Source organism: Micromys minutus, assembly GCF_963924665.1.
Source record: "Micromys minutus genome assembly, chromosome: X".
NCBI lineage: Eukaryota > Metazoa > Chordata > Mammalia > Rodentia > Muridae > Micromys > Micromys minutus.
In genome coordinates, this window is record NC_137970.1 from 84,113,148 (window position 1) to 84,124,348 (window position 11,201).

Below are 11,201 nucleotides of genomic sequence, written 5' to 3' on the forward strand. Positions count from 1 at the left end.
AGAGATCAATAGTGACAGTAACATCAAGGACTTATTTGGCCCTGATACAGCTGATGTGTGAGGTGTGATAGCCCAAAGCCTAGAGAATGGCTAACAATATTACTGAAAAGATAGCAGTGCCCTTGTAGAGAGAGGCAATAGCAAGAAGCTTATTAGAACATATGCTTGTTTTTAACTCCAATAATGGCGTACTGAAGAGTAGAGGTATGTAGGAAGCAGATTCTACCTTCTACTTATCAAAGATTGAAAGGCCTCAATTAGATCAGAGTGCTACTACTAGTCACTGAGAAGGAAATGGCTTCACAGGGATGAGAACATAGCTGGGCACTAACCATTGCAAATATCCCAAAATAAGTATATCATCAGTGATAGTATCCTTTCTGTTCTTCTGTCTGGCCCCTTAGTTTCTGCTTTTCCTTGTCTGGCTCCTCTTTTCCCCCTCACTCAGCACAGTGTCTCTTCTGAGATTTATTACAATGAAATTGAAGAAAAGCAGAGGGCCTGTTCTTCCCTATAAAATCCCATGCATGGATTGCAATTCAGCACTCACCAGGGACTTCACTGACTTCCCTCCTCCCTTAGGAGGGAGGGGATGGAAGCAGCTAGTCAAGCCCGCCTGCTGAATGAAGGCCAAATGTGGGGAAAATGACTGAGTGCTACTCCTGTGCTGTCAAATGAAGTTTGCTTCCAGGGCCAAACCCACTAAAATGGGGTCTGGAAGCTATCAAAGAAGAAATTTGATGCATGTATGTTTTTACCCACAGTCGTCCATCATCAGGGATTTCTGTATTTGAGGTATGTTGCAGACTCAGGCAAGCTGCTGTATATCAACTACGATCAGTTTTTAACATGCTGTAATAATCTAAAGGGAAACAGTCCCTTGGAATTCACATGACGGTATTTTTTTTTCACTTTTGTAATTTTCCCTCTGGTACCAAATCATTAAAACAAAACCCTGAAAGGCAAGACAAATTGAGCAATTGCTATTTAAGAATGTTCTAACTTACTTGTATATATGACCATGACTGCAGGTTAGCATGTGACTATTTAGATATAAACAATGAAGTCAACTATGCCAATTGAATTGTATTGGCCACCCACAATGGTCTGAACCTAGGCACTTTGCTTTGCCCCTTAAACATGTTCAATAGAAAAAGAGGCATGGGTGGCGGGAGGATGGAGAAAAGAGTAAAAGAGAAAGGAAAGAAGGAAGGAAGGAAAGCTAGCTTTTATTAGCTATAACAGACTGAATATGCATCACCCCAACACAGTTTATATAATGAATCCTTAATCCACAGCAGGAAGGTATTTGGTAAATATTCTGCATGAGAACATCCAGTCTATAAAACATTTCTGGTTTGCAACAGTGTAGGGAGTATGTCAGAAAAGTCATATTCACCATTTATCCTCAAATATGTGGGGCACACAGTGCTTTCAAAACTTCCCAGATGAAACACAGAAGCTGCTCTTTTTTCCCACTTGCTTTTTTAAAATCATTTTATTGGATATTCTCTGTACTTACATTTCGATTGTTACCCCCGCCACTCACATCCCCCTCCCCTTGCTTCCATGAAGATGCTCCTACTCCCAACCACCCACTCCCACCTCAGCACCTTGGCATTCCCCTACACTGAGAACATAAGCCTTCACAGGACCAAAGGCCTCTCCTCCCATTGATGCCAGGCAATGCTATCCTCTGCTACATGTGCACCTAAAGCCATGTGTCTCTCCATGTGTACTCACTGGTTGGTGATTTAGTCCCTGGGAGCTCTGGGGCATCTGGTTGGTTGATATTGTTGTTCTTCCCATGAAGTCGCAAATTCTTTTAGCTTCTTCAGTTCTTTCTCTAGCTCCTCCATTGGGGTCCACGTGCTCAGTTAGCTAGCTGCAAGCATCCTCCTCTGTATCAGTGTGGCTCTGGCAGAGCCTCTGAGGAGGCATCCATATCAGGTTCCTGCCAGTAAGCACTACTTGGCATCAGCAATAGTGACTGAGTTTGGTAGCTGCATATGGGAGAAGCTGCTCTTTTGAGGTTTCTCATTAAATTCCACATTTCTGGCCAGGCAAAGTGGTACATGTCTTTAATCCCAGGACTCAGGAGGCAGAGATAGGTGGGTCTCTGAGTTTAAAACCAGCTCTGTCTAGAAAGCAAGTTTCAAGACAGCCAGGGTTCCACAGAGAAACCGTGTTTTGAAGAACAGAACAAACTAAAACCAAACAAACCTCCAACAGTTCCCAAAGTTGTCTATAGCAAGCATGAAGGATTTAGAAACTCTCTTGTCTGTTCATCACCTGAATACTAGTACTCCTTTAGGATTCATTCTGGGTCTCCCCTGATCTCACCAAATACATGATCGCACCTCTAGGCGATCTCATGTCCTGTGATAATTCTGTTTTTGTGTCTTACAGTCATATATATGCCGGCAGTTTGGGAATCACCCTGGAGGTCTGGACTCACATACTAAAGAATGGGAATATTATTTGGATGTCCCAGAAGCACCTAGGACTCAATATGTCCCAAACAAAACTTTAGGCTTTTCCCCTATGATTTATTTTATTTTATTCTTACAGCTTTATTTTAAAAAGAGAGATACATGTACAGATTTTTAAAAGCATTTTGGCATAACACTATATGAATATATTTTTGTCAGTTCTATGATTTATTTTTTATCATAAATCTTACTTGGTGAGACTAAGATCCTTTATTGATAAAGTCTCTAATGTAGGAATCAGCACCAACTCCTTTTCCTTCATGCACTACATCAAATTAGTTGCCAGGTACTAAAACCCACAGGTTCTGTTCTCCAGTAAGCTCATGTGTCTCGTGGATTATCTTCATCTAAGACAATAACCATCGTTAAGGAAGCACTACAGTCATTTGTACCACATCTTCTCACTCGTGACCTTCCTACTGTCAATCCTCCAGCTCTACCATCAACACTGCTGCAAGTATCTATACACTAAGCCTATCTATCCATGTGGAAAATCCAATAATGGTTTCAATTGTTTCCTTTCTTTCCGTAGGATTAGTCCAAACCTCTTTCCACGGCATATTCATGTCCTCTAAATGTATTCTCTACTATCTAGTTTAGCTTCACCCATCTGCCATTCTACTCTAGCAATATGGAAGTATTGTAGCTTCTCCTGCATTCCACCCATTGCAGACTCCTGTGAATTTCTTTATGTCCTTCTTCCTCTTAGATTTTCTGCCATATTGCAATACTTTATTTGCCTGGAAAACTTCTCCAGGAGTCGTTTCATAGACAATTTCTCATTTTTCTCACTTTAAAAACACTACCCATTCTGTATTTCTTTCTTCTCTCTCATAGAACATATATCATACTGTAGTGGTTGAGTGTTCTTTAGATATATTTTAACAGTGCTGAAGATAAACACATGTGCACTTGTGTGCAGTAGTCAGATCCCTTTTTAAAAACATGCTTGCTGTATTGTTTCTGTAGGTATATGTCTGCAAATGAGGATGGAAGAAGAGTGTCTGTTTGCCTGGAGCTGGAGTCCCAGGTAGTGGCGAGCTGCCTGGTATAGGTGCTGAGAATCAATCTCTAGTCCTCTCCAAGAACAGTGTGTACACTTAACCACTGAGCAACCTTGCCTGTACAAGTTAAGTGGGTTTTAACCACAGCTACATCCACATCTCAAGTTCATCTTTGTTTTGGAACTGTCTTCTGCATTACATCGTGATCTTTTGGAGGGAGAATAAAAACCACAACCCCCCCAAGCACACGCAAACTAAATATTATGCTTATTTCTAGTGAGGAAATACAATACTTATTTTCCAGCTGTCCAATTCCATGTATCAGCGCCACTATGTTTATATAGAACCTTGTCATTCACCTCCGTGTATTCCCAAACACATTCTGATACTTGGAGTTTTTGATGAGTCCTTGGAGGGTAAGGTTTATATCCTTTAGTGTGCCCGTCACAAAACTGCCACAACAAAGCCTGATCCCTGGTTCCTGCTGATCCCAATGCAGCCACTACCTGTGCTTCAGCTATAGTGACAGAACATTGACCTTTATATACTCTGTCACTCTTGATGGACCCTTCAGAGCTTACCTTAAGTGTTCTTTCCCCACCATTCCTTTCACAGCTTCTCACCGTCCAAATTAGGCAAGTCTTTGTACTCTTGGTACTCTTACATATTACAGCAATGTTTAAAATACTCAGCTCTAACCATCTCATGAATTGGTTTCCTCTTTTGGAAAATGAAGCATGGATGTTTACTCTATAAGGGATTTTTAAGTGTAAATGAGATGACACACTAAAGCCATGTAGCACTCTTTTGCACATAATTAACTCTAAATAAACAGTTGATGTGAATGTGTGTTAGGCATTTGTCATATATGATGTCTTTTCACTGTCCTTACCTACTAGGTACAACTATTGTCTCCATATTCTTCATAAAGGTATAACAAATTGAAGACTAAACTGACTTGTTCAAGGTCACAAGATTGGTTAGTGAGAAATCTAAATCTTTGTGATTTGCTGCTAGAACCAAACTGTTAACATAAACTCATATAAACTTTCCTCACCTGCATACAATGGGTATATAAGTAGGATATAGACTACTTTTGCCCATATCCAGAATATCTAACTCTTTCTTCCTAAATTCTTGCTAGATAACCAGCACCCGCTATGTTAGTCCTTATTGTCTCCTGGCATTATTTCGTTCTAGAATCCTACTTGGGAGTCTGAACACACTTCAGAAAGAAAGATAAATGGATCCATGACCAAGAGCAATTTTAGTAACTGTCTATTTATTGTTTTGATTATAGTTTTATAATTATTACAATTAGGACATCAAATACATTATTTTGATTTGTATGTGCGGACCACAATGTGAGACCTTCATAAACAAGGTAAACTGTATAAACATCAAAGTCCACTCTAAAAATGTTAACTCTCTCTATTGTCTTGCAGTCTTAGAAAACCAATAACAGCATATAAAGTCATCAGCAAAGAATTCCAATACTGTGATAGTCCCTGCATATTCACAGAGTGTTGACCCTCCATGGGTGCCAAGAAGTCTAGATACTCAAATATCTAATATAAAATATCATTGTGGTTGCTTACAGTCTACATTGCTAATGTAAAATAGCATGTTTACATGGTACATCTGTACATCTTCCTGTAGACTTTAAACAATCATTAAATAGCTTATAGTGCCCAATGCAATGCAAATACAATATAAATGGTTGTTAGACTATTTGTGGGATAATGACAGAAAAGGGGGGGGGAGTGCACATGATTAGCTTAGATCCGTGATCCCCAGCCTTCCTAATACTGTAACCCTTTAATTCTGTTCCTCAAGTTGTGGTGACAGCACCCCCCCACCATAAAATTATTCTGTTGCTACTTCAAAACAATAATTTCAATACTGTAAGTATCTGGATTTTCTGATAGTCTTTGGCATCCCGAGAAATGGTTGTTTGACACCCCCAAAAGGGGCTGTTACCCACAGATTGAGAACCACTGATTTAGACTTACCTCCATATAATCCAAAGAGAAGCAAGGTAGTCAAGGTACAAACTATGAATGCTGAAGAGATGCTGCAAGACCATGAAATGGCCTGAGGCCAAGTGTCAGTGCTCGAAAGGTTTCTGTGGAGCACTCAGCACACAACAAGCTCAAATTTTACATTTTGGGATTTTCTGGAATTAAAAAAAAAGGTATTGTAATCCAAAATGTATTGGATCTGTCGATTTGCAATCTATTTAATATAGAAAAGTACACTAACCATAACCCTCCCTCCATTACTGTTGTGTTTGCATTCTCTATGTCTGTTAAGCAAGTTGGTAGGGCTCATAAAACTTAAGAAATTTTTCCCGGAGAGATGGCTCAGTGGTTAAGAACATTGACTGCTCTTTCTGAGGTCCTGAGTTCAATTCCCAGCAACCACATGGTGGCTCACAACCATCAGCAATGGGATACGATGCCCTCTTCTGGTGTGTCTGGTGGCAATGACAGGGTATTCACATAGGTAAAATAGTATTTTAAAAAATAATTTTTCCTGAGGTGTGTGTGTAAGGGAAGCATACTTTTAAAAAACTTAACAGCAATAATATTTGAGGTAACATGATAAATTTGCTTCCTCAAACCAAATGTAGCACTGGTGATGGTAGCATTGCAATTATGTAGAGTCTTGTGTAAAACCTAAGTTACATATTTTTCATCTCTTGCCTTCAGTTGCTGGGTAAACTCTAGAGAATTAAGTTCCACCAGCCTTTCCAAACATTTTGTAATTTGGAAGAAGATGAAACCCCTTAGCTAGTGAGAAGTCCCAATTAGAGAGATAAGAGACTTGAGCTGGGGAAAGAGTGGGGGAAGGGGATGGGACAGGAGCCAGGAAGAAGGAAGTCACACCCACCCTGGAGTCAAAGCAAGGTTTGTAGTTTCCACTGAGAAACCTGAAAGCTCAAAACAGGAAGAAAGAGGTGAGGTGCAATCCAAAAAGCAATCAGCTCACTGACATTTTATTTATTTTTACCTGGGGAAAAGGATTGTGAGGAAGGGGGTTTAGGCTCCCAGGCTGACCCGACAGCTGCAGCTGCTATAAAGGAAGTGGGTGTCTAGAGAAGTGGAGAAAGGGCTAGGAGAGGGAGGGTGTACGAGCCTGTTTCTTGTTCCCACTGGAGGATCAGGCATTTTGAAGAAAAGAACCAGAGACAGTGTGACCTGGCAGAAAATGAAGTCACTCTCCAAGGACACAAAATCTGTCTCAGTAATTGCCCAGAAAGCCCCGTGTACCTTCCAACTGTTCTATTTCTTTGACCACTTCCAATGCAACGGAAATGGAGGGAGAGAGAAATATGTACAACGCTAAGAGGAAAATAAAAGCACCTCTTTTTTTATTTTTAGATTTCTAACTGGTCTAATTGCAATGAGCAACATTTCTCCTCCAGAAAGAATGGAAAGAAAAAAGAAGATGATGGTGAGGAGCAAGAGAGACAGATTGTGAGAGTAGTCAATGTTATCTTCGATAAAAGCTGGGAGTACAAGCTCTGAGTTGAAGTTTTTGTCACTGAGGGAACCGATATCACCCTGTTAAAGGATTCTAGGACACTGAATGGTCTCAAGAAAACTTGAGATGATTAAGTATCATTAAGTATCATTAGTTATTGGGTCCTTTGATAGACTGGAAAACTGGTCTGTAAAGACTTCACAACACGAAGGTAAAAGCATTTAGTAGCTGGAGGGATAAAGTCAGCTCTGGTCAAGTGCAGAACTTTTAACACTTGAACTCTAGATTTAAGTAGTTGTTAATAGTATTTACATTTTATTCATAGCACATATACAATATGAGTATAATCTTAGAGATTAGGGAAAAAATGCTCCATGACTGATGGATGGGTTATATTCTGGTAAACCTATGGTAGGTTGAAAATTTCCTTGTGTCCAAACAGCACTTATTACACCCAACTCAGCAAAGATTCCACCGCATCACCACGATGCTGCTTATGTATTCTTGGAATTTTGTAGCTGATTTGCAGCCTTGTCCATACCTCGTGGCAAGCTTAGGGACTGATGAACATTTAAACTTGGAAATATGATTTCTAAGGAATGCAAATCACTCGACAGGATCATGAAATTTTATTTTCATATAAATGAAATTGTAAGTAAGAGATCCTCTGCACTGCTGCCTGCTAAGAATACAGAGCAAGAATTTAGAGTCATTGTCTAAATTCCAAAGTTGAGACTCAAGCAATAACTCTGCACTGGGTGTTCTGGTCTCAGTCATGTCTGGTGTGAAGAAAGGCGCTTCCTTGCATTAGCTTGGGAGGCCTTGCCATTTCAAGCCAGCACTGTGTTCGCAATTGAGATTCCTTTTCAGTCTTCTTGGTTTAGTAAGCACCCTAACATGGCTTTCCCAGCTCTGCTTCCTACTACCTCATTAAAAATGGATTCCTCAAAGGCAGAAACATTTTAAGACATGTAAATATCTAAGAGCCAAAGGATATTAGAATTAAGAAGTAATCAACCAAAAGAAGACTGGATGTAAAATACCTTAAGCTATTCAAAGAGTATTCAGGCTAAAAGGCAAAGAAGTGGGCATGAGTGCCTTTTAGTCTTCTTCCCAATGCTCTTATTCAGACGAAGCTGGCTAAGAAAGCAGCTCAGAGGCCCCTGCACCCTACACTGGTAACACTGAAAGAGGAATTGCAAACACATGAGCCCCAGGAATGTCTTCTTGAACATGAACACTTTGCATAATGTGGTTTTTTAATGCTCTTTCCTTATGCTTCTAAGTGATGTCTCCTGTCACTCAAGAGGACCACCCACCATATTCTTCCAACATCAGACTCCTAGAATCTAGAGTCCCTTCAGGAATGACTAGAAAAGACTCTGAAGCTAAGGAAAAGAGGCATGGGCTTGCTGTATCAGCATGAAGTTCTGAGTTCAGATTCCTTGCTTCTCTAGCATGGTGATTATGAGTAAATCACTTGGCAGTCACAGGGAAAAGGGGGAGGAAAGAGGGAGGGAGGGAGAGAGAGAGAGAGAGAGAGAGAGAGAGAGAGAGATTGCATAGGCCACACTTTTGTGTTTTAAAATATCAAAAAAAAAAAAAAAAAAAAAAAAAAAAAAAAAAAAAAACCAAAAAGCCATTCTGACAAACGGAAAGTAATTAAGGAAAATAAAATTATTTTAATTGGCAATTCACGTTTGTCATCTAGGGATTAGGTCTCTTAATTTTGTTGGCACTGAACAGCAACAAGCTCCCTTTCCTTATGGAGTTTTACACGGATGAGAAAAGACAGTGATCAGAAATAATCACTGAAGGAGAATGTGACCAGTCAGGAAATCATCCATAAAATGAAAATACAGCTCCCATTTCTGGTGACAACATGGCAAGTAACTTGGATAAGGAAGTGGGAGAAATGCAAGAGACAAAATCTAAAGAGACAGAGAAGGCTGGCAACAGAGCTGAGGCATCAGGGCAAAGCATTGAAGACATGTAGCTTAGAGTCTCGGGTTTTAACTATCCAGCAGATGTACAACCCTGGAGGAGTCATGGAAGGGCTATACAGGGTTTTCTACTCCTCTGTGGAAAAGACAACATAAGAATATGGCTAATGTGAAGGTGGCTCATGATTTTTTTTAGTCATTAACATGTGATTCAGTGCAAAATTCATTGTCTTTTCTGTGCTGAACTAACTCTTCCAATTACAAATCTTTCCCTCAATTTTGTGTCCTTAAAAAGTACTGAAATGGCTAAAGAGGTGACTCTGGGGATTCCATGTTAGTCCTAAGTGCTGATCTCCAGAAACCATGTAAATCTGGATGAAGTACTGTGCAACTGCAGACCCAGTGTCCATTTGACAAGACAGAAAAACAGATGCAGGCATATCCTCAGAAGCTCACGGGCCAGACCACCTGACATATGCAATGGCAACGAATAATTAGGAACCCTTTAACAAACAAGGGAGAAGGTGAAAATCAACACCTGATGCTGTTGTCTTCTGACCTGTATTATATGTCTCACAAATGCCTACATTTGAACATATGACATACTCCTAATCCTCATGAGTGTATGCACATGTGTCCATGTACGTTTACAGATTGATATTGGAAGTCAGGGAGGAGGCAATAGAAACAAAGAGGAAAGGAGTATAGAACAGAGGTGAGTTGAAGGAGTGAAGACTTCCTAGCCTCTACAGCACTTTACTGGACTGGACAACCATGCACAACCAGCACAGTTGTTGTGTGTACAATATGTGTGTCTGGCCTTGTGTCGCTTCAGTCACTTACCAGACACGTGACCTTGAACCACTTACTTCCTTTCTTTACAACTCACCTTCCTAGCTGGAAATACAAACTAATAGCCTCTATCTCTTTTGTGTCATTGTGAGGATTAAATAAAAGACATTCAAGAAATGTTTGACATCATGATAATAATTTGATACAACAGAAGATTGTCTCTCAGGCCGTGTTTTATAGAAATAATCTGTCTCATCCACAGAAAATTGCTAGGATCAGACTATTCTGTACTCTCCACACTTTTTCAAATACATTCTCAAAATGCTAGACATCTTTTAAACATTGAATATTTTATTTATTTACTTATTTTTCCCAGTTTCCCCTCCAGAAAACCCCTATGCCACCCTCCCTCCCCCTGCTTCAATGAGGATGCTCCTCCACCCACCCACTCCCTTCTACCTCCCTGCCCTGGCATTTCCCTACCCTGAGGCATTGAGCATCCACAGGAATAAGGACCGCTCCCCCCATTGATGTCCAACAAGGTCATCCTCTGCTACATATGTGACTCGAGCCGTGGGTCCCTCCATGTGTACACTTTGGTTGCTGTTTTAGTCCCTGGGAGCTCTGGGTGGTCTGGTTGGTTGGTATTGTTCTTTCTATGGGATTGCAAACCCCTTCAGCTCTTCAGTCATTTCTTTGATTTCTTTCTCCCTGTGCTCAGTCCAATGATTGGCTACAAGCATCCACCTGTATATTTGTCAGGCTCTTACAGAGCCTCTCAGGAGACATCAATATCTGGCTCTTCTCAGGATGTACTTCTTGGCATCTTCAATAGTGTCTGGGTTTGTTGTCTGTATATGGGATGGATTCCCAGATAGGGTAGTTTCTGGATGGCCTTTCCTTCAGTTTCTGCTCCATATTTTGTCTCCATATTCCTTCACTTGAGCATTTTGTTCTCCCTTCTAAAAAATACTGAAGCTTCCACACTTTGGTCTTCCTTCTTCTTGAGCTTCATGTGTCTGTTTCTGTGAATTGTATCTTGGGTATTCTGAGCTTTGGGGCCAATATCTACTTATCAGTGAGTGCATAGTATGGGTATTTTTTTGTGTGTGATTGGGTTACTTCACTCAGGATTACATTTTCTAGATCCATCCATTTGCCTAAGAATTTCATGTAGTCATTGTTTTAATTGTGTAAATGTACCACATTTTCTGTATCTATTCCTCTGTTGAAGAACATCTGGGTTCTTTCCAGCTTCTGGCTATTATAAATAAGGCTGCTACAAACATAGTGGAGCATGTGTCCTTGTTGTGTGTTGGAGCATCTTTTGGGTATAAGCCCAGGAGTGGTATAGCTGGGTTCTCAGGTAGTACTATGTCTAATTTTCTGAGGAATCGCCAGACTGATTTCCAGAGTGGTTATATTAGCTTGCAATCCCACCAACAAAAGAGTAAAGTTTTCCTCTTTCTCCACATCCTTGCCAG